Raw genomic sequence first — 26,506 nt, forward strand, 5'->3', positions numbered from 1 at the left:
ATTAAAGGTATGTTTAGAAAACCATAGAATGGTCCCGTTATAAAGAGCTCAGGAAAGATCCTACCACCATTTGTAAGTGACAGGTTGCAGATTTAATAGCTTTCTGTTTGATTCCCAACTCTTTCTTTCCTTAGCTAAGGCTAGTAGAAAGGATTGCAAATTTATCTCTTTTCCTGTGTGAATGCTATATTCCCACAATAAGATAGGCTAGACTCAGGACTGCAATTGGCCCAAGGGGCACTTTATAATGAGGTTCTACATTAAGCTGTCTCCAGCCAAAATTTGAAATGCTGATCTCTATAGTGCCTTTTAAAAAACAGAGACAAGGTGTGTTTAGTCAAGGCTATAGTTTTCCCAGTTGCAATGTATGGCTGTGAAAGTTGGACCATAAGAAAGGCTGACCACCAAAGAATTGAGGCCTTTGAACTATGGTGCTGGAGAAGACTCCTGCGAGTCCCTTGGACTGTAAGGCAATCAAACCAGTAAGTCCTAGAGGAGATCAACCCTATCTGCTCCTTAGAAGGCCAGATCCTGAAGATGAAATTCAAATACTTTGGCCACCTAATGAGAAAGAAGGACTCACTGGAGAAGAGCCTAATGCTGGGAAAGATTGAGGGCAAAAGAAGAAAGGGACGAGAATAAGATGACTGGATGGAGTCACTGAAGCAGTCGGCGTGAGCTTAAATAGACTCGAGAGGATGGTAGACGACAGGAAGGCCTGGAGGAACATTGTCCATAGGTCACGATGGTTCAGACACAACTTCTCAACTAACAACAGCAACAACATAGTGCCTTTTGCAGGCTCACTATTCAATGACAGTCAGTACATTGTGCAACTGTTCTTTTCTGTTTATATGTTTAAATGCATATATATGAGTTACTTTAGTAACCTGTTTAAATGTGTTCTATGAATGTATCCAGAAATTAGTAATATAGGCTGGATACACACAAACACACACACACACACACACACACACCAAAAAAATCACCAAACCACAGTTAATGCAAATACAGGTAATCCTGGACTTACAACAGTTCACTTAGTGACTGTTCAAAGATGTAACAGCAATGAAAAAAGTGACTTATGACCATTTTTCACACTTATGACCATTGCAACATCTCCATGGTCACATGATTTACATTTGGATGCGATATTGCACTCGCTCACATGCCCACCCCTTAATTTAATGCCACCTGGGCCATACCCCCTGCACATGCATGCATGACACCCCCGCTACCCCGTGCATGCGTGCACGGCTTTCTTGAAGCCTGGGGAGGGTGAAAATGGCCTCCACCACCCACCGGAGGCCCTCTGGAGGCCAGAAATGGCCCGTTTTCTGACTTTCAGTGGGCCCAGCAGGTCCGTTTTCGCCCTCCCCAGGCTCCAGAGGCTTTCTAGGAGCCCCGGGAGGACAAAAAACAGCCTAATATGCAAATCAGACGTTCGGGAACGGACTTCCGGGTTGGCCATTGGGGTGTTTTTCACCCTCCAGAGGGCAAAAAATGGCTGAAAATCAGCTGGCCAGCACACGCATGCATGCTGGAGCTGACAGGGCAATGCCTCCTGTGCCATCAGAAATGGGTCCGTGTGCCACCTGTAGCACGCGTGCCATAGGTTTACCATCAAGGGGCCTACAACATGAAAATTGTGGTCATAAATCAAAGACTACCTGTACTCTTGACTTGGATCATTCTGGACTATTTACAAGGTGTTCTGCAATGTCAAAATGTAGCCTGTGTACAACAGCTTCATGAATAAGGTTTCAATTAATGTCCCTCATAGATTTTACTGAAACTTATCAGTGAGAACGTGGAAGTAATGTTACTGGAAATCTTTGCTGAATAGAACGATCCTATATGTATTACAGGACTGGGGGTAACAAGAAGGGCATTAATGAGTAATGCCATGCTAGGATAAGGGCTGGTGTGGAATTTCAATCTTTAATTTATCTTCATCAGTCTGTAATTCACCTAATTGCAGCACAGGATTAGGCTAGGCTGGATTCAAAAAGCTCAGCATGGGAACAACAACTACAGAGTCATTTTCTCTGCATGCCGGGAGAAGCTTCACCTACCCAAACGCTAGTCACATCATGTAACTCCTACAGCCCAGGAACAAAAGTAGAGAAAAAAAGAGAGAGAGAGAAGAAGCTGGGATGGGAGAAGAAAGGGAAGAGCCATCTGGCTGGGCATCCCACAATCTGGCCCCTTCGGATTAAAAGAAACGCCTGGGCAGCCAGCCAGAGGCTTCCCAAAATAATTGGGCCTCCATGGATAATTATAGCTCTTCCATGCCACTCGGAGGCGGCAGACTCCACATCTGTACCCTGCGGCTTGAGAGTGGTCTGCCTTCCTCCATCCTATCCCAGCTAAGGAGTTCACTTTTCTGCTCTGACATTGGAGTCAAGGAGCCCGACTGGAAACGGAGGCCTAAAGAAACACTAGAAAGGAAGGAAGGATGCTAAAAGGAACAGGGTGACAACAGAGTTATTGACCAAACTTTGGTGAGCCCAGCATCCCAAGATAATTGGCAGGCAGTGATGTATGTGCTTGTCTAAATGCATCTAGGTCAGCACTGTTTTGATAAAAGACCCACATGTAAAGATTTGGGGAAAAAGAGAAGCACTGATTGGTCTCCCCACAGCATCTCCCAAGTTGTCCCCACTCCAAACTGGGATGGTTTCCAATATAAGGTTTAGCTGGGGAAACAGACAAAGCAACTACAGGTTGCTTCTTGACTTACAAGGGTTTGTTAAGTGACCGTTCAAAGTTATAACGGCACCGAAAAAAGTGACTCATGATCTGTTTTTCAACATTTCCAGCATCCCTGTGATCAAAATTCAGACGCTTGGCAATTGCTTCATATTTATGACTGTTGCTGTATCCCGAGATCCATGTGATCCCTTTTTGAAACTTCCGACAAGCAAAGTCAATGGGGAAGCCAGACTCACTTAACAACTGTGTTTCTAACTTATCTACTGATGTGATTCACTTAACAATGGTGGCAAGAAAGTCGTAAAATGGGGCAAAACTCACCTAACAAACATCCCAGTTAGCAAAATAAATGTTGGGCTCAATTTGTGGTCGTAAGTCAAGAGTTACCTGTAGTGGTAAAAATAGGACTGACCAAACTCTTGTCAAAATCTTTGTTGGTTTAGACCTCTTATACTTGCAGTTGGAGGTGTATAACTTTGTAATGGAGGGGTTGGGCATGGTTTTAAAAAAAAACGTGGGCCAAGATTCCTGTAAGTTGCAATCAAAGATCATATGATGTGCGAATCCTGACAATTGTATGTGTGTCAATCTGCTCCAGGAGAGCTGTTCATATGGCAGTGGAGCTGAAAGTCTTAGGTTCAACATCAAGCACACAACTTCCCTTTCACTCTTCTGCTCTGATTTCCTTGATGGTGGAGGCTGCCCTTGTAGACTATATACTGTCTTCCCCGGTTCCAAGCACTTGTAAGTGGAGACATCTCTTGCAAACAATCTGCATCAGAGCTTATTCTGGTATTTACAGTGTTATCCCCATCACTACTTTCATTGTGTTGAGATTCTTCTTGGGACACCATCTTCATCCGATGCAGAATATTTTAGGCTTCTCTTTTATCCCAAAGGTGCTTTTTTCAAGAGGCAACTGGGCCTTCTGGTTTTCCTTTGAAGAGGTTTCGCTTCTCATCCAAGAAGCTTCTTCAGCTCTGAGAAGCAAAACGTCTTCAAAGAAAAACCAGAAAGTCCAGTTGCCTCTTGAAAAAAGCACCTTTGAGACAACCATGACCTGGATGACCGAATATCGCCAGAGACAGACTCCTACTCTTTTCTTCACCACAAGTCCCCTTTTGTGGCCATGGATCATGGCTATGGACCCCCAAAATTTAACTCAAGATTTAAATCATAACATTTTTTCAAGCCTTCGCTGAACCCCTGCAATGACATCATACCCCCTGCCCCGGAGTCCAGAGACCACAGGTTGAGAACCATGATCTAGGTCAATGCTTACTCCCTTTTTTTCCTAATCCACAGCAAATTCAAGGAAAAGCAAATTCATTTTCAAAACAATTGTGCCAAACCTGCTTGGTTAGATTGCTCAGATCCAAAATGAAACCTGCGTAAGATTTGCTTTCATTTTATTGAAATATTTTTGTTTTAATATTTTGACATTTTCCTATTCAGACAAGCTGACATATATAAAGCAAACAGTGCAATAGTGATGTAATTAATGAGGTAGCTTTATTAAGTCCAGGCTGCCTTGATAGGCCACATTTAAAAAAGAAAAAAAGTTTCATAACTCTGTTTACAAGTTAAGGTGAGCTCACTGAATTTGATATCGTTTTTAAATATGAAAAGTTGATAAAAGGAGTCAGTCTTATTAGCTATGCATTTTTAATATTTTTCTTCACTAATCTTGTTTTAATATCTTCTTAACTGATGCTGATTCTGAGCAGATACTGAGGCTGTTTACTAGGAAGCTAAGAGATGGTGACATTAAGATTTTTAGGCTACATAACCTTCAAATGAAATAGGAATTTTGTGGGATTTTGTGTGCCTGCATAGAAAAAGTCCCAGTTAAGTTTACTTTGATCCTTGATTTAATTTTACAAATCAGTTCTTGCAAGTACAACATGGACACAATTGCCCGAGTCCCTGCTTTCTAAGACACTTTACCGAAGTTTTTGTACCAAACAGTTAAAAGCATTGCAAATAGTTTCCTTCATGTGCATACATCGTCCAGGATTGAAATTAATCTCAGAATTCTGAACATGATCAAAGACACTTTCTTTCAAGCCTTTGAAACCTGGGGTGGCTTAAAGGAAGCTTCTAATCTCCCCATTTCATTTCCCTTTTTATTTTTATTTTCCACCTCCTGACATGTACTCCTTGTTGTTTGCATGCTCAGAACTTTTTTCTGTCTTTTCTGCCAACTTTGTTATACAAATAGTCCTTGACTTATGACCATAACTGAGCTAAGAATTACAGTTGTAAGTCATTGTGGTTGTTAAGTGGGTCACAATGTGAACAGAACCAATTTTACAACTTTTTTTGTGTGACAATCACTAAGCAAATCCCATGGTTGTTTGTGAACGGCACGGTCAATAAACAAATAAATTGTACACAATGGGCATTTTTTTTGCAGGAAATAGAAGTAAATGCTGGAAATAAAAATAAAAATAGAAAATCAGTCACATGACTGCAGGATTAAGGTGAGCCAGATGCCATGCACCCAAAACACAATCACGTAACTGGGGGGGGGGGATTGTGGCCATTATAACTTTGAAATTGGGGAGTATAAGTAGCTGGTTTGCTACTTATTTGTTATTATTTTATTTTATTATTATTATTTGCAACGCAAATAGGGATATGGTGGCTCAGTGGTTAAGATGCTGAGCTTGTCGATCAGAAAGGTCAGCAGTTCAGTGGTTTGAATCCCTAGCGCCGTGTAACGGAGTGAGCTCCTGTTACTTGTCCCAGCTTCTGAAAACCTAGCAGTTCGAAAGCATGTAAAAATGCAAGTAGAAAAATAGGAACCCCTTTTGGTGGGAAGACAACAGCGTTCTGTGTGCCTTTGGCATTTAGTCATGCCAGCCACATGACCACAGAGATGTCTTTGGATAGCGCTGCCTCTTCGGCTTTGAAATGGAGATGAGCACCGCCCCCTATAGTCGGGAACGACTAGCACATATCTGCGAGGGGAACCTTTGCCTTTACCTTAAGTAGTTGTTTGAACAATTGCTAAGTGACCAGTCCTAAGTTGAGGACTATCTGTATTGAGAATTTGGGAGTGTCCTGGATTCCCAGTTCTGCATCTAAAATCTGTCCAATGACCAAAGCAGTATATATATATTTTTTCTGATAGCGAACCCAAATTCATACGTTCTTCTTCTAAATGAGTGCAGTTCTACATTTGGGGATTGTTTCTCTTTAAAAATCCTTTCCAGGCTGAATGATGGCTCTAAGGTTCCTATTCTCCCTAGATCTAACTCAATGCACTTCTGAAGGTGACATTCAGTCAGAGATTCAGTTCCCAGAACAAATCCTGAGAACCAGAAAGTTCTGCATTCCTCACACGTCCATAGCAGCCCTCATTATTCATCCATCAAGACCTAGGAGATGAATGCTGGCACAGAAAGCAGATCTACTGCTGAAACTCGGGCCGTAGTCTACCCATGTCCAGAGCCATCATCTTCCACAGCATTTTGGCCTCTGAGGTTTTTGGCAGTTTTTTTTAAAAAAAAAAACAGAATCTTCCAGTTTTAGATCTTTTTGCTTATGCTCAAGGAAACACCGGCTAAACAAAGCCAACCTATTTTTAAAAAAACTTTGTATCCTCCCATCTTCATTTTGATTAGACAAACTTGTTCCTTTAAGTCAGCAGTCACCAACTGGTGGCCCGCAAGAAAAATTTGGTGGTCCGTAGAAAAATTCTTTGCATTTTTTAGATTGCGCTAAATCCTATTTGTCTTTTTAAAAAAAATCATATTAGTGGTCTACGGGATTTAAAATTATCAATTTAGTGGTCCCTGAGGTCCAAAAGGTTGGTGACCCCTGCTTGAAGTGACTTTAAAACGTTAAAAGCCTATTGTGAGAACACAGCACCTTTACAGTGCAGTTTTCCAAAGATGCGGGGAAAACCTCTGAAGCTTGCAGAAGGAGAACACCTTGTGGAATCACACTCCTCCTGTACAGGCTTCTGGCTCAGAGGATGCCATAGGTATGCATGCTGCACATGCTCAGAGGCACTGCCCTTTTCAAGTTCTCTTGAGGCAGGAGGGGGGGAGAGAAAAAGGCTCAGAAGTTATCAGCAGGAGCCTGCTGGTGTTTCTCCTTGAAGCTCAGGGAGAGCTGCGGCTCTTCCCTCCAGGCTGCTGCGGTGCTGCTTCGCGGCTCCCCCTCCCGTCCGGTCCCAGTCACATGCCTGCCTGCAGCCTCCGTTAATCCTGCGCCCGGCCTGAGAGGGACGGAGCGAGCCGAACAGCTTCACCTGGCGGCGCGGCGGGAGGACTGGAGTCGCCGGATTTGCTGCCCCTGCAGTGGGTAAGCCAGTCGGGGTCTCCCGCCGGGGGGGGGGGGGCGGAGCGGCTGGGGCAGGGAAGTCGGGAAGCGGAGCGGCTGCCGTTGCGGTGGCACCGAAACGCGCCGCCGTCCTTTTCCCCACGGGGAGCCAAAGGCGGATCGCGCGAATGGTTTTGCGCGGCGTCGTTGGCGCCCGTCGGGGTGATTGCTTCATGGTCTCCCCTCCACCCGGGAAGGGATGCTTTTGGGTCTAAGTAAGGCCGGGAGGGCCCGCATTTCTTCATCCCGTCTCCGGGTGTCACCGGCGGTTGGAGAATCGGCGATGCAGGCGAAAGTAGGCGCTGCTGCTTTCCAGCCCAGAACTTTCTCTTGGGATTCGTTTGGAAGGGACGACCATTCTTCCTTTTTGGAAGAGGTGGAAGTTTGGATACCGCAGGAGGACAGCGGTTGTCTGAGCGTGTACAGAGTTTTTTTTAAATTATTATTATTTCAGGCCATTACGTAAGCAAGGAGCCAGTGGCGCATAGGTTATAAGTCGCGTTTCATCGTTCCTACTTTAAGCCTGGACCGCACGCTTAAAGTGGGGGGGGGGGGGGCAGGGGGCTTTACTTTTTCTGCGCGAGCATCCAAAACGAATCTGATTCGAACTGGAGGAAATCTGGGAGTCTAGAGACGGTGGCAGGAAATCTGGAACTCATCCCATTCTCTCTGGCCCAGCTTTATGGCTTGCAGAAATGGGTTGAGAATACCAGCCTATCTCAATAGGCCTTTGACCATTGAACTGAGGTGTGATATATGCGAAGCATTTGATGATACTCACAGTAGCTGTTTCACCCAATTCCCTTAATTGGATCAGTGGATCAGTGAAGGACTAGCAGATGCATTACACCCCAACATGTGGTTAATGCTAGCCTTATTTTTTTTTCCTTTGGTTGTTGCAGCGTGTGTGCAACCCAGATTCCTTAGTTAAATGATGATTTCAGGTGAATCCAGATCCTGGATTAATTTAGAAATAGATGGGCTGTGTTAGTGCAGACAGAGTGAAGCACAGCATGATGATCTCTTCATAGGCCAGTGTCTTGCTCTTTTTGGGGGGGGGGTGTCCCCTACCACAGGATGTCTCTTCTCTTCCAATAAAAAGGATCCCCCCCTCCATTGGCCTGCATTTAGCCCTTCCTCCATGTAGTGGATAGCTATTTGTGACATATTTACAGTCCAAGCATTACTTATGGGGGAAAATACTTTTTGGGGTGCCTCTGGTGCAGAGTATTCTAGCGCGGGGGTTCCCAACTGGGGGGTGCTTGCACCCCCTGGAGGTGTGAGACAATATACCAGTGGGTGGAAAAACTTGGGTTTAGACGTTTCAAAATTAGAGTGTATATGGATAATTCAAACCAGGTATTTACTTTTGTAAGGGGTGCGAGAATATATTTAAAGTGTTCTAGGGGTGCGGGATATAGAAAAAGTTGGGAACCCCTGTGCTAGAATCTAGTCGGATGTTGTTCCTGAGCAGATATTCCTGATGGTTTTTCCAACCTGCTGTCATTGAGCCAGTTGAGTGAAACTTTGAGACCACCACTAATTCCAACCAAGAGATCATCCATCCTCTGCAATTCAAAATTTGATTTTGATAGATGCAAATAGGTTGACAGGATGGAATTTTTTTTTGTTACAGCGTACAATGTAATCTGGAGTTTGAGATAACGATGGATGCTGAGGCTGCCTCTGCCTCTGACACAGAGCACTCGTCAGAGCCTTTCCCCAGACTCCAGGACTGGCCCATGTTCCTCCCCAACATGCTCACTGTCTGAATCTGCTGCCAGCTCTGCTAGCTGCTGGCGAGCCACAACACTAGGTAACATCTTCAGCGGAGTTTAAGAACTCTAAATTATGCTGAAGATGTTACCTAGCCTGGTAACGAAATGTTCGGAAACCAACGTATAAGCTAGGAGAACGAACCTTCACTCTCATGCATAGTATTCCCTCTTCCAACTCATCCCCATAATAACAGCAATCCAGGCATTAGGAAGGGCTGAGAAATAAGCAACTGGAAGTTAACCAGTCAGCTTTTTTGGCTGCGGGGGGACTGGAATGTGGCTTCACCATGTTCCCTTCTCCTGCCTTGGGATGCTATGTGGTTGATTTGTCCTCAAAATGAGATCTTTGAGTAAATGGAACCTTCCTTCTTCCAAAGCTATTTTCCAGCCATATGAGATTTCCTGGTCCTGAGAATCAGAACATATTTTTCCTTCTTTCTAACTTGGTTTACTTTTTTTTGCCATCAAATCCTTATTCTCTCACCCTGTTATGGATTAGCCAACTCTCTCCCTTATAGCTTTTATGGCAGCTTTTTACGTCAGACAGGAGAACATGCCAAGGAGTATGCCAAATCCCTGCATATTTTCAATTCTCCTAGAAGCCAGCCGGCAGTTCTGTGGGAACAGGAAACGGCTTCTCAGGGTTTTCTATCCCCCCTCTCCCCCCGCCTCAGCTTTGCTAGCAAAAATAACAGAGAGGCATAGTTGTAATCAGTGAAGGGTTTTCCACAATCATTTGACATTCAGTCCGGTTTTAGAGAAAATGGCCCACAACCTACCCACCCATTATTATCTTCTCTAACTTTCAAACTTCATCCCACAATTAAGGTGTGGTGGGACATGATTCCAAATTAGTTTCAAAGCAGACGTTTTCAAAAAATGATGTTTAACCATTTTAGATTTAAAAGATTCAAGTATCACCTGCAGCGATATGGTGGAGTATATTGAAATGCCACCTGTCCAGGACTCCAGCCAACAAGGAAAGCCAAACCCTTTCTGGAGGAACTTTTATTATACTTCCCCATTTTTTAATTTCCTTTCCTTTTATTTTTCAGTGACAACCAGTGGGCTAAACATACCCAATCCTTGTTGTATTTTCATTTGTTTGTTTGTTTGGCTGTCTTTTATTTCTAAAAACAAATGTAAAGATTTTTTTTTCTATTTGCTCCATGGTCCTGTTTTAGTTATTTATAGTCCCCACTTAGTGTCTTTGTTGTTCAAAGGAATGATGATGTTAAAAATTATGATGTTAAAAAATCTGGGAGAATGTTTATTGTGTGCATGTGAAATTGCAAGCAATCAAAGTGCCGTTCGGCCTGTTTCATGACTGGTTTAGTGGGTTCACGTTTTGGGAATGTGCTTAAGGCAAAAAGATATTATATAATCCCTGTTCCATTTTGGGGGGCATATGCGAGCAAGTATTGAAATATTTAGATCAGTCCAATGTTTGTCAAATGTCCTGATACTTTGGAAACTGGAGGGAGGTTTTATTCAAAACCAGTCAAGGAAGGTAAATATATCAGAGGAATCTTCCTGTTCTCTTCCAAACGGAACATTTATGACAGCAGATTAAAAAAAAAAAAAACTAGTTATAACTAGAGAAGATGCTGATCAGAGACCAGGTAAGCACATCATGCAGAGATCCAGGCAGTATTTTCTTCTGATATGGCATGACATTTCTATCTCTACGAACTGAGAATTATTGAATAATGTGATTGGACTTCTTACAAAAAATGAAATGCATTAAGACTCTCAGAGCGGGGAAAAAGATACAGTAGACTCACTTGGAAGCGTGAGAGGCAGTCCCTTGGGTTTTTGTGACCCTTTCTATTTTTAACACAGAAAGTCCTTGCTTAATGATGGTTATTGGGGCCAGAATTTCCTTTACTAAGTGATAATGGTTATAAAACGTTGTGACTACCTCGTTTAGTGATGGCAATCCTGGCAGTCTCAGTTGCTGTTGTTAAGTGAGGATCGCAGGTTATTGAGAAAGGACCTCACACAATCACAACTTGCAATTTGCTGCTGGCCTTCAAGAAACACAGTCATTGTTGGAAAACTGGCAAGAAGTACAGATAAGTTACGGTCAGAACAAGACTTCCTTTAGACCAGGAGTCTCCAACCTTGGCAACTTTTAAGACTTGTGGACTTCAACTCCCAGAATTCCTCAGACAGCTTTGCTTTGCTGACTGAGGAATTCTGGGATTTGAAGTCCACAAGACTTAAAAGTTGCCAAGGTTGCTTTAGACGGCTTGTATGCAGGCCAGTGGGCATATAAAAGTGGTGCTGAGTGCAGGTGGGTGCCCAGCTCCAGGCACAGTGGTTGGGGGTTGCTGCAGTGAGAGTCTGGGTAGGGCTCCTCGGGAGAAAAAACTCCAGGAATGACTTGCGACCTTACCTGTTGCTGGCTTCCACATTGACTTTGCTCATTGGAAGCTGGTAGGGAAGGCTGCAAATGGCAATCACATGATGTGCCATAACTGTGAGTCAGTTGCCAGCCCCTCTAATGCAACCACGTGATCATGGAGCTGCCTCAATAGTTGTAACTTTGAGGATTGATCATAGTACCACGCACTCAGTTGCACTTGTAACTCTGAATGATCACAGAATGAGTGTTGTTAACCAAAGACTTCCTATAGGGGTAGTCCTTGACTTACATCCACAATTGAGTCTAAAATATCCATTGATAAGCAGGACAGTGGTTAAAAGGGAGTTTTGCCCCATTTTACAACTTTTCATGCCCAGCTATCAGGTGAATCACTGTAGTTGTTACGTTGGTAACACGGTTGTTAAGTGACTCTGGCTTCCCTATCAACTTTGCTTGGCAAAAGGGGGTCATGTGAACCCAGGATACTGCAAGCATCATGAATACATGCCAGCAGTAGTCATGTTGGAAGAAATGTCCTTCTGGGTTCAGCTCCAAGTGGGGAAAAAGACATTGGAAACATGGAAACTGTTTGGAAAGATGGTTTAATGGTGGACAGGATCACATGGCTTGAGCTCCTGAACAGAAAATGGGGATCACTTGCTTCCAGATGTTGGGTGAAGAAGAAAAGAGAGTGAGATGCTGAAAGTTCCTGGCTTTATGCCCTCTCTGGCCTTTGATCTTGATCTTGTATTCTGATTGGTTGTCAGACTCCCATGGGACCATGCAGGGGCAACTCTGTAGGCTGTCTTGAATCCAAGTTTGGTTGAGCATTGCTTCTTCCCATCTGCCCTGTAGTGAGATGGCTAAGGGCTAATACTATCATGCCTTAATCCCATCACCCTGGAACTGAAGGGAGGGGGGGAGAACTTTGCTTTGTAGAATAGACTGGCTCAGGCATTTTAATGGCCCATTAATAAAGGTGGGGGCTATTAAGAGTGAGTCAGTTTCCTGCCTAAAACATGTTTCTCCATTTCTGATCCAGGGAAATATAATATTTTGCCTTTTCAATATTTCCTAGGATATTTCATTCTTCTAGGAGAGGGTGGGTGTGAAAAACAGTCATAAGTCACTCTTCAATGCTTCAAATGATCAGTAAACAATGTTAGAATAATTGTCTCAAAAACTGTTGAGCTCAAAAACATCTTTCTGGATGGTGTGGCTCAGGAAGATGTGGAATGTATTTTGTTCAGTCACACCGTTTATGCAAGAGTTAAAGTGGGTTCCAAACTATTTGCTTTTGAGGATGGAGTTTAAAATGTGATTTGGCAATGCATTAGTAATTCTTATTTTTCGGATCACAATACAGGTTAATTGACCTTCATTCAGAGTGGCTCTTACTGTAAGAATATAGGGCAGAAAGTCAAATGTTTGCAGGCAACCAATCCTTTTGCAGTGCCACAGTAAGTTGGAATCAATGATTTTGAAAATTCCCGGAGGAGATGCTTTCTAGCTCTAGAGAGCCATCAGCTAAGAAAGCATTTTTCTAAGGACCCTCGTGGTTCAAATCTGGGTCAGTGTAACGTGCTTAAGAAGTTCATTTTGAAACTGTAATGGGACAAAGACCAGAGGTGTGCAGGGAACATAGATACTTACAGTTTCCCAACAGTCTTCCTGAATTTCATTGGAAATTCTAGGAGTTTCAGGCCCAACACTGAGAGGGTGCCAGGTTTGGGGGGATTGTTTTGCTTTATTTAAAAAAAACTCAGTATTTTCAGTTTGGAGGCCCGGGTATTATGCTCTGTACAGCTGTAGGAACCATAGCTGAGACTAAATGAGACATCAGGAATTCGGGCTTTCCAAGTCCAAGACATCTCTAATGAACTTCTGGACAGTCCCAGAGAGCACACCCACCAATTCCAAAAATACATGAGGTCAGTACCCCTGCATCTAGGCTTCTGATCTGGCTTTTCTGTTCCCTGAGATTTGTGCAGGAGACTGCAGCTGAGCTTCTCTAGCAATAAGTATTTAGTGTTTAATTGATATATTAATCAAATAATGCTCTGTTCATTTAATCTGTAGTGGCATAACATAATAGTATTTAAGATATGTATCTTTGGGGTTGAAAAATTACCTTGTTGTTTAAAGAAAATGAGCAAATGTGCATGCAAATATATACACTGTATGTATAAGTCTGTATTACAGGTAATCCTTGATTTATGATCATAGTTGGGACCAGAATTTTGGTTGCTAAGCAATGCAGTCATTAGATGAGTCACATGGCTAGACCATTTTTATGTCCATTTTTATTTTGGTCGTTAAGTTAATCCGGCTCCCCAATTGACTTTGCCATCTGGGAAGATTGCAAATTGCAATTACAAAACCACAACACACTGCAACTGGTGTAAATGTGTGCCCCTTGCCAAATGTCCAAATTGCGATCATATTAACTACAAGGCTGGTAGGATGGTCATAACTTTGAGGATGGGTTGTATGTCATTTTTTCTGAGGCCGTCATAACTTTTAATTTCATTCAATCATTGAATAATTCAATGAATTGTTGAATGACTCAATAATGATTCATTCAATCATTATTAAATGAATTGTTGTAAAGTTGAGGACTACATGTATATTATATGTGAATGTGTATAACTATATGCCAGAGTTTTCCTTTTTTTAAAAAGTTTTATTTATTTTTTAATACAACTTTATACATATTATAGAAACAAAGTATTGACCGGATCTTTCCTTTTACATCCTCTCATTTACATAATCCATTTTACATCATAGCTTGGTTTTCTTTCAGCCAAATTATTTTCTTCCATTATTTTCCATTTTCTATATTCATTTTTTCTTAATACATAAACAATATCTTCAATTGCCCCTTCAAAAATTACACCAATTTATCATTTCATATTTCTCTATTGGTTTATTTTACTATAAGCAATATATATCCTCTAGTTACGTTTTGACATAAAGCATTTCTTTCAATTTTTACAATTAACAATATACTATAATTTCTTTATTTCTTAATTAGTTGCATAACAATGTGAATCATACTACTTTTCCCCTTTAATCTACTAATACAACTCTTTTTCCCCTTCTTTCTCTTTTATCCATTTTCTCTTGAGTGCTCACAAATTCCACTTTTAATCAGAGTTTTCAAAAACTGGGAGGTATATCTCCCTTGGGGAATTTCAGACAGAATCCAGGGGAAGTGCAAGATGCCTTTTAGTTACATTGTTACTATGAAGCCAAGTTTCCAAAGTTTCATTGTATTGTTTTCATTGTTCATTTGTGTTCATTGTCGTGTTCATATGGCGGGTGTTTACATTAAGAGTACACTAAAGGTATGATGGCAAAAATTTAGGAATTTGTGGTACACACCCACACAACAAAACAGAACATACTGTTGATGGGTCATCTGTTTGAATGTCAATGGATAGGTTTTGTTATTCTTGGTGCCAAAAAAACGCCAATCATCATGTGTTGCTAAAAATACGCCTTTTAACATAGCAGTATTTTGCTGAGTTCTTAGAGGACCAGGTCTGACTTCACAGTGAGTATGATATTTGTTGGTTTGTAAAATGTAAGGATCTTGGAACCATCTCGTCCAGCTCCCTGCCCAAATCCACAACTCTTGATCTTGATATCATATTTTCTTGGATACATCCTTGGATTGCTTTTTTTTTGGCAATTGCATCACATTGTCAGCTTGGGATCCACCAAAATAGCCAGATCCTTTTCACATGTACTCCTCTCTCCATAGTCCCATCCACTATAGATATGTTCCTAACCACATATAGGATTTTACATCTAGCTGTTGAAGTTCATTGTGTTTCTGCCCATTATTCCAACTTGTCAAGGTTCTGAATCTTGATAGTTTACTGTAAGGCAGAATTGTCCACCTTTGGCTACTTTAAGACTTGTGGACTTCAACTCCCAGAATTCCCTAGCCACCATGGCTGGCTAGGGAGTTCTGGGAGTTGAAATCCACAGGTCTTAAAGCTGGCAAGGTTGGATACCTTTGCTCCAAGGTGTTTACTATATTCCTACTGTTGTATCATCTGCAAATTTCATCTTTTCAAATGCCCGATTCAGGTCATTTATATGTTGAACAACAGAAAGCCTCAGCATAACCTGTGGTGTGCTACATACACTTCCCTTCCGCTTGACGTGGAACTATTGATGTATACCAGTTGGGTACAATTCTTCAATCCACTCTATATTGAGCTAATTTTAGAATTAGTGCAGTCCATTTTTGATCATCTTCCCTACTAGAATCTTGTGGGAGCTTTGCTGAAGTCAAGGTACACTATGTCCAACACATTCCCGTGGTCAACTGAATTGGTCACACGACCAAAAAAGAAGAACATATTGGTTTGGCATGTTTTATTCTTGATAAACCCAATTGGCTCTTGCCAAGCACCACATTCTTTTCTCAATGTTCACAGGCCGACTGCTTAATAATGCGTTACAGACTTTTGCCTGGTATCTTCATCAGGCTGACTAGTTGGTAATTAGCTGGATCTTCTTTTTCTCCTGTTTGTTTGAGTATAGGAACAAGAGATCCTTTTCTCCAATCCTCTGGCACCACTGTGTGTCCTTCTCCCATGATTTTACAGAGCCTGCAGAGGTTGTTTAAAATGTTCACATTCCTTTTTATGGAGCTGAGTTAGCAATGACCAGAAGGGATACTGCATCCAGTTTTGGTTGCCATGATATAAAAAAGATGTTGGGACTCTAGAAAGAATGCAAAGAAGACCAACAAAGATGATTAGGGGCACTGGAGACTAAAACATATGAAGAACAGTTGCAGGAAATTGGCATGGCTAGTTTAATGAAAAGAAGGACTGGGGAGACATGATAGCAGTGTGCCAATATCTCAGGGGCTGCCACAAAGAAGAGGAAGTCAAGCTATTCTCCAAGGCACCTGAGGGCAGAACAAGAAGCTATGGGTGGAAACTAATCAAGGAGAGAAGCAACTTAGAACTAAATAGAAATTTCCTGACAGAACAATTAATCAGTGGAATACCTTGCCTTCAGAAGTTGTGAATGCTCTAACATGACGTTTTTAAGAAGAGATTGGACAACCATTTGTCTGAAATGTTACAAGGTTTCCTGCTTGAACAGGGGGTTAGACCAGAAGACCAAGGTTCTTTCTGACTCTGTAATTCTGTTATTCAATGGTGATCAGGGGAATTAATCCAGTTTGACCATCCTGGCGTTATCTCCACCAGCTTTAAAAGATAGAGGCACTTTTCTATAGTTTGCTGAACTTCCTTGCTAAATTGACTAAAGCCCTTTCCCCCCTCAGTTAGATTGCTATACAGATAGTCCTCGATTTTCAACCAGTCAGATAGTCACCAGTCGAAGTTCCAACGGACCTACGTGGGGACCCAGATTCAAAGTTCTGCCATGCATGTCCCCCCCCCCACCCTCACTTGAGTGCCTATTAGGCGCTCAGGGATGAAAGCACATTTATGGCTGTTTGCAACATCCCATGATCACGTGATGGTGGTTGACAATTTTGGCACAACTATAGCAAACGATCCATAGCAAACCATTGGTTCTCTTGTCAACTGCTGCAAAAAAGGTTGCAAAATGTTTTGACCATCATGAGTGCAATGGCAGGCTCCATTGCAGTCACAATTTGAAGACTACCGGTACCTGTAATACTTTGTATGCCCCCCGCCCATGCCCCGTTCTTGGCCTGGAAGACGACCTGCACCGACCTGAAAACCAAATCGGGATGCAGGGGTGCTGCACAAGGCCCCCAAATGGAATACGAGCACCTTGTGCGCATGCACCATGCCCCCCCATGCATGCATCCTCTGTATGCGCCCCGCACCTGCACGGCAGAGACCCAAAGACCAGCTGATCTGCGGGAGGTGCTCTGGGCTGGGGTGACAGCTGGTGTGCCTGCAGAGAGGGTTTGCCATCACGGACCTAGCCTATCATAACGTGAACTGAGGCTTTTTGGTTTTGTCCACTGGTGGAGTGGGGTTCTATTGGAAGAGACATTGAGATGTAGTCATTGGAAAAGCCTACACTTAAAAGTTTCCCAAGACCTTTTTAGTCAATAGGGGGAAGAAGTAATCAGATTTTACATTGAATATGCTTGGAAATAGGAAGCTTTTTTCAATCATGCTCCTAGCATCTGGTCCCTGTTAACAACTTGATTCTTATATTCTAGACCAGAGCTGCTCAATTCAGCAACTTTAAGATGTGTGGACTTCCAACTCCCAGATTTTTCCAGCCAGCCTGCTGTCTGAAGAATTCTGGAAGTTGAAGTCCATACATCTTAAAGTCTCTGAGATTGAGAAACGCTGAACTAGACCAAATGTTATTTCTGAATAAGCAAATCCTCTGTGGTCAGAGGCAATGCCTGCCTGATATTCTGGCCAACACTCAAAATAGACCATTATTGGAAATCAGCTGCTGAAATAAATAGTTTTTTTCTCCTACATTATCTTTCTTAGATTTACTCACCAAAGTCCTGTTGTTAAAACAAGAAGGATTAAATTGGTTGACAGTTTTATCTGGCAGTTCTGGTTTAACTAGTTACTTAATTTCATTAACTTCTTGATATGTCCATTTGCTACATGCTAAACTGTGTAGTTCTGGGATTAAAATTTCCAGATGCGAATAACATTTAAATTGCTTGTTCATCTTCAGCAAGCCTACAATTAACAACTCTGCCTGTGGATGTATGTAATTACTTGATGTTTTATTGAATTTATAACATGGCTTCATATATCTGAGCTGCTGAGTCAACTTTCCTCTAGTTGTTTTGGACTGTAGCTCTTATTTTTTCCTGTTCCACCATTTTAGAAACACGTAGGCTCATTTGAATACCTGGAAAAGGGTCATCATTGCTATAACTGAGTCCTTTTTGAGGGATTGGGCAGTCAGATCATCAGAGGAATTGTTCCAGAGTCCTACTTCTTGGATTTGGAAGGCTTTTTTAAATATTTAAAATAGTTCCTTACTGCATATGATGTCTTGCACTTCCAGGAAAATGTACATTAAAACACTATTTATATCATTTAAAAGAGTGATAAGACAAATAAATAATGAAATCCATAAAGCATATAGATTGTTAAATCACCAGAAATCCCTCAAAACTGATACTATAATATATAAAGATAAATGAGTGAATGTAAGTAAAAGAGAAGACCCATTAAAAGAGGTCAAATGACTCTTTTAGTCAGAGGCAAAGGCAGGGAACTCTGCATACATTTCCATTTTGCTGTATCATATATCTGGAGTAAGAGCTGAATGATTGGCTTTCTTCCTGGACAAACAGCATGCTCCCTTTTAAAATAGCTGCTTTGATGCAGCTTTTAAGACATGCAGGCATTGCTGTGATGCAGCCATGCAAATAAAAGTACCTTCACCCCCACACTTTTCTCTAATTCATAAACTGCATTGCAAAACATTCTTTCTTTTTTGGGTGGTGGGGGTATTAAATTTTATCAATGGTTGGAACACAAAAGGAGAGATGCAAAATAAGCAATGATTTAAGATTTATAGAATGGAGATTAGAATTATGTATGAAATTACAACAGTGCAAATGTATAAGACAAGAACAAAGTAACATGGATGGAAGTACGATATCTTTATACTTGTAAATACTGAATAGGCAAATTGTAAATAAGCATGGTGGTTATGGTGTTTAACTTTATATTTTAGAATATATGGCAAAGAGATAGCCAGGACGGTTACACTGTATCCAATTTTTTAATGTGTATCTAATAAAAAAACTTAAAAAAACATTCTTTCTTCAATCTAGAGCTCACATCAGAATGGAAAAATGACTTCATTCATCAGGGAACAAGCAAGAAATTGCTTACAAAACTCATTGGTCATGGCAAAGAAATGAAAGATTGAATTATGGGTCTAGATTTGGCACTGTGGAGAATTGCACCTGTTTTCTTAAGGGTTCTGGGTATAGGAGGAAAGTTTATTACAACAAATTGAAGAAAACCAACCATTTTATACTCTCCCTGAAATACCTTACTATATTCTTATGATATCTTAACTTAAAATACTTACTGTATTTTTCAGAGTATAAGATGCACCTTCCTCCTCCTAAAAGAGTGTGGAAATGTTGGTGTGTCTTATACACTGAATGCAGCCATTTTTGACCTCTCGAAGCCCTGCCCCGCATCCCATTTTTGTGAAAAACTGGTAAAAAGGGCCATTTTTTTGCAAAAACTGAGGCATTTTTGCCTGTCCCCAGCAGCACTCTGCAGGCTTCAGCAGGGCTGGGGGAAGGCAAAAATGCCCCCTTTTTTGCAAAATATGGGCCATTTTTCTCAAAAACAAGCATTTTTGCCTTCCCCCATTCTCCAGAAGCACTCTGCAGGCATCAGCAGGGCTGGGGCAAGTCAAAAACGCCTCCATTTTTGCAAAAAAACGGCCCATTTTCTGCCCTTTTTTCTCAAAAATGGGGACGTTTTTACCTTCCCCCAGCCCTGTCGAAGTCTGCAGAGTGCTCCTGCAGGCTTGGGAGGACAAAACCCTTTTTCTTACTTACTGTATATACTCGAGTATAAGCCTAGTTTTTCAGCCCACTTTTTGGGCTGAAAAAAGCCGCCTCGGCTTATACTCGAGTCAGTGAAAAATTTGCCCGAAATGGAGGAGAAAAAGGGGCGGGGCCATGCCGCTGGGTGACACTCGTGAATGGCCCAGTGCCCCTGTGAGTTTCCCCTCCCTCTGTGTCAGTTTGCCGCGCAGCGCGCACCGCACCATCCCCCCTCCTCACGTTCTAATGTAATGCAGGGCTGTCTTATGATTCCCCTTCCTCCCCCTCCTGCCGCTCTGCAACGATGTCCCACCTCCTCCTTGTTATGGCAAGCAGCCACATAGCGATGTCCCACCTCCTCTGGTACAGTGATCCAATGATAGGAATCACTGTGCCGTGTGTCATAGGAGGCGGGACATCGCTCCCGCGGCTGCACGGGACATCATCATCACAGCGGGACGTCAGCATCATGAGGTGAGTGAAGTATTTCATTGAATACACCGCTAGTTTACTGTTTTTCTTTGAAATAAATATTCAAAAACATTATTGGTATCTATTTTTATTTTTGAAATTTACCGGTAGCTGCTGCATTTCCCACCCTAGGCTTATACTCGAGTCAATAACTTTTCCAGTTTTTTGTGGTAAAATTAGGTGTCTCGGCTTATATTCGGGTCGGCCTATACTCGAGTATATACGGTACCTCTTCGAAATCTTGGTGCATCTTATACACCGGTGTGTCTTGTAGTCCGAAAAATACAGTATTTTCTTGGATGGCACATCTATTGATAAAATATATTAATTTCCTTCATTTCATTTGTTAATTCGTAATCTTTACTGTTTACATGTTATATTTATCAAAAGGTGGGCTTGCAAATATTGATCTCTCGTGCCTGTCATGGTTTTGGTCAGTCAGGCCTTCTACATAAAAGTTTTTAGTAAGACTGAGAAGATCTAGCCTAGGCCTGGTCCTTGCTGTGGAGCAGGTGAGCTTTAGGGAATGTCCTGCTTAGGAGATGCTTCATTTATATTGAACTGCTGGTCCCAAAGGTTCTCGTTTTCAAGTGGCAGGAGCTGGCAGACAGGCCTTTTTGACTGTGATCCATGTTTCTCTTTTGAGACCAGTTTAATGACTACAAGTGTGATAACTTCCAGGGAGCTGATGATAATTGAATTCTTCCAGAAGTGTTTGGAAGGAGAGTGACTGGCCCCATAATGGATTTTAGTATTCCTGTATGTTTAAGGTGTTTCTGTGCTGTTTTTATAGGTTTTGTTGGTAATAACCTTAGGGAGTTCATGTGATATGCAAATTCTTTTTAAAAAAGAATGCTGATGATACACAACTTTATCTGTTTTGGGACACAAATCAGACCATGCATAGACAAAATTGGTACTTGACCCCCAACGTAGACATTAAATCTGGGCTCTACCTTACCCGGGGTTTTTGAGTTAGTGTGGTTGGGTGAATCTCTTTGTGTTTCTGCTGGTGTAGGATTGTTCCCTCTGACTGAAGCTTTTTATGGAGTTTGATCATTGATTGGTTTTCTGTGTGTCTGTGTGTGGATATGTTACGTTGCCCAGAGTGGTTTCAAACTCAGCGGCTTAGAAATTTGATTTTTAAATGTAATTAATAATTGAGTGGCAGAAAATCAATCTGAACTCAGATAAGGCAGAGGTACTTTGAATGTATGGTTCTTGATATTTACAAAACTGCTTGGGTTACCTAGGGGTTGAACTCCTCCTGAAATAACGAGCTATATGTTATGAGGTACCCTTGGATCCATCATTGTCTTAGTGACATTGATAACCAAAAGCATCAAGCTCTCCTACTTAGCTTAATTTTCACGATGTCTATTTATTGATTAAATTTATATGCTACCAAAAATCATTCCAAATCCTGGTAACTTACATCAGAATAATATACAATACAATGACAATTATATAAAATAGCAATAGCAATATCATTTAGACTTATATACCACTTCATAGTGCTTTATAGCACTCTATGTAAGTGGTTTACAGAGCCAGCATATTGTCCCCAATGATCCGAGTCCTCATTTTACTGACCTTGGAAGGATAGAAGGCTGAGTCAACCTTGAGTTAGTCAGGATCAAACTCCTGGTATTGCAGAATTAGCCTGCAATACTGTATTCTAACCACGGCTCCTCCTTAAACACCCACGGTATAAAAATAAAAGAAGAGATACATCATAATTGTGGCAAACAATCACATCCCAAAAATGTTTAGCCTTCACTGACTTCTGGAAGCCCATTACTGAGTGGTGCAGTCTGATGATGTTGGAATTGTTTATTAATCTTTTGCAACGTTTCTACAAGACTCGGGGACCAGAGCATCTTCTTCCTAGGCTATAGAATCCAGAGCTGACCATTTGTAGAAGGTTGCTTGGGTTGCTGCGACAATGCTTGGGAAGGCTCCATGTAAACTATACCCATACCACAGCCTTTTCAAGGTCATGGTTGAATGGATGGATGCAGCAATTACACAGGCATAATGGGTGATATTGATTAGGTTGGATAAGCCAACCTCTACTCTACTAGGGTGCAGGATGGCTGGGGAGTCACTGTGACCCTATTCCTGCCTTGTTCTATTCTGCAACAGAGGATGCTGCCTTTATTCCTAGGCCATTGTAAAAAAAAAAAAAAGCAATTTCCAGTTGAAGGAGGATGGCTGGTTAATTGACAGAGCCATGTATTGGACAATAGCCCGGAGGAGGGGGGGGGAGAACCAACCTGGATCTCTGATGGCCTTTGCAATGAAAGTGCATTCCAAAAGCAGAGCTGTGAACAATTTGTGCCTCAGGCCTATAGTACCAGTGTAGGTGGTTCAGTAATTTGATGTGATCTCAGTCTATCCTTTGGGACTGGGGAACATCTGGAATTCCCCGGGGGATCTGTAGAGGTGTAGATGTCTCCAACCCAAAGTTCCAAACTGTTCATTTTAGCAGCAAAACATCAAGTTGATTTGAACCAATTCGTGAGGAAAGCTTGTGATTTTTTTTGTTAATTTTTTTGGTTAGCTTTGCGTGTGATGTGTTTTCATTTTTTAGACCCTTTTCAGGGAATTCCAGTACAGGCTTGGTAGGAAATGGACATATAAAATATTTGTACAGTATATTAGACAGCTGTTTTTCTTAAAACAGGGTAGGATGTTGGGATTTACAGTTCAAAAACAGGTGGGATCTTCCCATTCTCAGCCCATGAGCAAATAAGGCTTAAGTTGTCCTTAATGTGTAAAGGAAGTATTTCCCCCTTTTCTGATGCTGTTGAAAGGCAGCTTCAAGGTAAGTAAAATCTGTTACCACCTTTGAGTAACATCAGAAGTTTGCAGCAATTGGGAACAGAGAATAGCTGCATAATAGAGACTGGAAACAGGCAACAAATTTAGATCTGTTCCCCCCGCCCCGAAGCATCGTTGTAATCGCCATGATCTTGTGAGGTAATTATCGACAGCTTGTATTCTGATTTTTTTGATATTGTTGCAGTGTTTCAGTTTATTGTTAATATTTGAAGTTGTCACTTCAAAGATTCAATTGCTTTTTTAGTTTATTGGCAGCAGCATTAATTAGATTACTGGATCGTCACATCTTCTATACTGGACACTACACTGATTCAGAAATCATCTATATGGGTTGGGTCCCGGGTGGATTTGATTTAAATCAAGTCAATTTAAATCATGATTTAAATCACTAGTAAAAAGGCTTGATTTAAATCAACTTGATTTAAATAATTTTTAAAGAGCAACTGTCATCTCTATCCCACAGCAGCTCCTCCTCTAATCCCCTGTTGACTCACCGATAGTCCCAATATTGCAAAATATACAGCCTCATGCTACATAACTAAGCTCCATTTCATGCTGAATAAACTAAATTATTAATGTATCTTAAACAGAAAACTATTTACTCCAAAAGCATTTTATTAAAAAAAGGTTGCTAAAAATAAAAAAAATCTGATTTAAATTTTAAAAAATTGATTTTTTGATTTTTTTTTTTTAAAAAAACCATCGTTTTTTATCCACCCTGATTGGGTCCTCAGAACTACCATGTAGTGGATGCTGAACCATCATCCAACATCTTTGCTTCATTGAAAACAACACACATACACAAACACAATCTTGTTTGTGTCCCCTGGAGAAGGAGAATCTAGGGCAGGTGTGGGGAACGATGGCCCCTTCATGATTTGTGGACTTCAACTCCAAGAATTCCTGATCCAGTATGACTGGCTCAAGAATTCTGGGAGTTGAAGTGCACAAGTTACAAAGGGGCCATTGTTCCCCACCATTTGACCTAGGGCAGTGATGGCTAATCTTTTTGTCCTCACATGCTGAAAGCGTGTGCGAGGCAGCACACATGCGCATGCCCACATCCATAATGCAATGCATGTATGACACCCCACACCTCATCCCTGTGCATGCATGCATGAACCCACCATTATCTCCCCCCCGCATGTGCGCATGACACACCCCGCGCCCCGTTTTGGGCCTAGCAGGCCTCTCTGAAGCCTCCTGAGACCAAAAACAGGCTGTAGGGGGACCCATGCTGCAATCCCCACAACCCATTTTAGGCTTAGCAGGCCTCCCTGAAGCCTCCTAGGACCAAAAATGGGCTGCGGGGGGCGTGCTTCACCCGACTATGCTCCCCCTGCGCATGTGCATGGGACCCCCAGCCCCCGCCTGCATGCGCAGTAGAGACCCAAAAATCAGCTGGCTGGCAGGAAGCGTGCATGCGCATGCACGGTGGGGCTGAGCTGGGGCAATGGCTCACCCATGCCATAGGTTCACCATCACGGACCTAGGGGAATCTCTCAGTCTTTCCAGGATAGATGTGCCTCCCTTCTGAAGGTGATTCAAAGTCTGTTTAAGAAGACATCTGAGTTATTCTGAGTGGAGAGGAAATTACATTCACCACAGTGCTCAGCCACGAGGCTAATGAAATTAATAAATACTCAAGGCTAGGTCCAATTAAGCTGAGGTTTTACCCGCTCTGATTAAAAATGTTGCTATATGAATGCAAACATCCTTTACCACTAGAGGAGTGATTTATCCTGACATGTTAAACTTTGCATTACTTTAAAATAATGCAGTGGAAAAGAACATCCTTAAAACAACCGCTCACTTCTTCCAGCACCTAACCAAAGGCAACTTCTAACAGCAATAAATGGCCAACTGCAAAAGTGAAGGAAGTGAAAAATAAGTTACCTAATAGATGGGGACTGCGAAAATTCCAGTGCTCCATCTCTGTTTCAAGACAACATTGCTAGTATTTATCTCCACTTCAGCATACTACCAAAGCACTAATGCTAAGCTCTTCCGTACAATAGAATATTGCTGATATTAACCTAGCCTCCATTTCTGCACAATAGAGTATTTCTAATCTTAACTTTCATCGTGTATTTTCACATAAGTGCCTGTACGTTCGGTGCAGGGGTGGGTTCCTGCCAGTTCTAACCTCTTCTATAGAAGAGGTTCCACAAATCTACAGTGCCGTTTAGAACCGGTTCCAGTTCCCTCCCCCCGCCCGTCCGCACATCATCAAGAGTCCCTCCGGGAATAGGGCGGCATATAAATGCAATAAATGCAATAAACCTTAAGATGAAGAGCGAGAAGAGGAATTCTGGGAGTTGAAATCCACAAGTCTTAAAGCTGTCAAGTTTGAACACCCCTGGGGTTTTTTTTTCTAAAGGGTTAGGGGTGCAAGGGTCTTGTAACTTGACAGCTTTAAGACTTGAGTGCTTCAAATGCAAGAGTTTCTGAGCCAACATTTTGGTTGTTAAGCAAGAGCGTTGTTAAGTGAGTTTCACCACATTTTACAAGTTGGCCATGCCCACCCCATCACATGGCTGCCAAGCCACTCCCACCCAGTCACATGGCCGGCAAGCCACTCCCGCAAAGCGGGCTACACCTACAGAAGAGGTTTTAAAAAATTTTGAAACCCACCACTGGTTCGGAGGTTAAGTGTAACAAATTGTTATTTGCAATGGCTCTTCAAGAGGATTTTTCAGAGTTGTATCTCAGCTATCCTGGTTTCACATGAAATGAGGTCTCTTCGTACAATATGAACATTCCAATTTCTGACCTACCCAGTTTGTGGATCTATATTGCTGCTGCTACTGCAATATAGATAAATGAGAGATGCCATCCATCCACCCCATAATTCTAATTGTTCTTTAACCCTGCATATATGAAAAGCCCACATATACTTTCCTCAGACCATTTACTGATTGTCTTCATTTAGCAACTACATTTGGGAGCAGCAACTGGGTCATTAGGGAAAGCAGTCACTAAGTAAAACTGCAACTGTGCTTATAATCTTCAGTTTTCCTTTCCTTTACAGACCTGTGAAAGTTGTAAACGTGAGGATTGATTGGAAAGCTTCTTTTTCATCACTGTGGTAACTGCAGTGGTCGCTAAACAAGTTTTGAAGCAAGAACAATCAGTTTAATTCAAATTTAGTTTTCCCCTGACTTCTCTTTTTGGAGCAGGGTCCCCCTGGCATGTCAACTCAAGGGCAAGTGCTGTCCTTGAAACAAAAGTTGTGTGCTCCTATCCTATGATATGAGGTAAAATCATAGAATTGGAAGGAGCCATTTGGGCCACCAAGTTAAAGCAGTTGAGAGAGATAGCTGCTTAATCTCCTCTTCCACATAATCCATCAACCCTCTAGGTCAGTATTGGCGAACCTTTTCAACACTGAGTGCCGAAATAGGAGCGCACATGTGTATGTATGTACCAGAATATGTGTGTACCAGAAACTAGAAGAACAGCTGCTCCGGT

The 26,506-nt window shown here is 41.9% G+C and overlaps 1 protein-coding gene across 2 annotated transcripts in view; it reads left to right on the forward strand.

Annotated features, from left to right (window-relative positions):
* The first annotated feature begins 6,896 nt into the window (after window positions 1–6,896).
* The window catches only part of SEPTIN4 (septin 4), a 56,687-nt gene continuing 37,077 nt past the window's right edge, over window positions 6,897–26,506 (forward strand). For both annotated transcript variants that reach the window (XM_032216896.1, XM_032216897.1), the window contains exon 1: window positions 6,897–7,029. The gene's annotated coding sequence lies outside the window, so the exon portion shown is untranslated. The remainder of the gene's footprint in view (window positions 7,030–26,506) is intronic.

The sequence above is a fragment of the Thamnophis elegans genome, chromosome 4 (assembly GCF_009769535.1).
Source record: "Thamnophis elegans isolate rThaEle1 chromosome 4, rThaEle1.pri, whole genome shotgun sequence".
Lineage (NCBI taxonomy): Eukaryota > Metazoa > Chordata > Lepidosauria > Squamata > Colubridae > Thamnophis > Thamnophis elegans.